Genomic DNA, 605 nt, shown 5'->3' on the forward strand with positions numbered 1-605 from the left:
AACTGGCCCCAGTGCCACTTGACCACCACAAATCCCATATGACCTGATGTGGGTACAAACCTGGGCTACTGTGGTGAGAAGCTGGTGACTAACTGCCCGAGTATATATATATATATCCCTAGCAAAAGAAACAGAATAAATGTGATATTCTAATCAAGTACAGTTAGCTTCAACACTTTTGTATTCCACTGGAATCAACCAAAACAATTTCAAACGCAGTAAGATATGTATAGAACTACAAAAAAATGCCTATATTTGGCTTATACAAATCAGTGATAACAGATTAGCTCCACAGCCTGGAAGTTTATAAATGAAAATATGTCACTGTATTTAAACTTCCTGTCCTGTACACACAGTCAATTCAATATATTTTACACAGTTATTGTGTGTGTACACATTCACACATATAAATTTCTATCAACTGTAAGGCTCTTATATATCTCAAGTATGTCAATCAGACACATTTGTAATGGTGGATGAATGGTGATTATTAGGGCTTGGATTTCTATGACATGTCATATTTTTATCCTGGCATCTTTTCACATGTATAATTAAATATAAACGCATTTCTGACTCTTGTGAACATGACAATACAGTTTTTATTT

The 605-nt window shown here is 34.4% G+C and overlaps 1 protein-coding gene across 1 annotated transcript in view; it reads right to left on the reverse strand.

The window, feature by feature from the left end:
• The window catches only part of LOC111868553 (myosin-VIIa), a 109,994-nt gene that overhangs the window by 22,490 nt on the left and 86,899 nt on the right, over positions 1 to 605 (reverse strand). The gene's annotated exons all lie outside the window — the stretch shown is intronic.

This window comes from Cryptotermes secundus, unplaced genomic scaffold (genome assembly GCF_002891405.2).
Source record: "Cryptotermes secundus unplaced genomic scaffold, Csec_1.0 scaffold330, whole genome shotgun sequence".
In the NCBI taxonomy this organism is placed as follows: Eukaryota; Metazoa; Arthropoda; class Insecta; order Blattodea; family Kalotermitidae; genus Cryptotermes; species Cryptotermes secundus.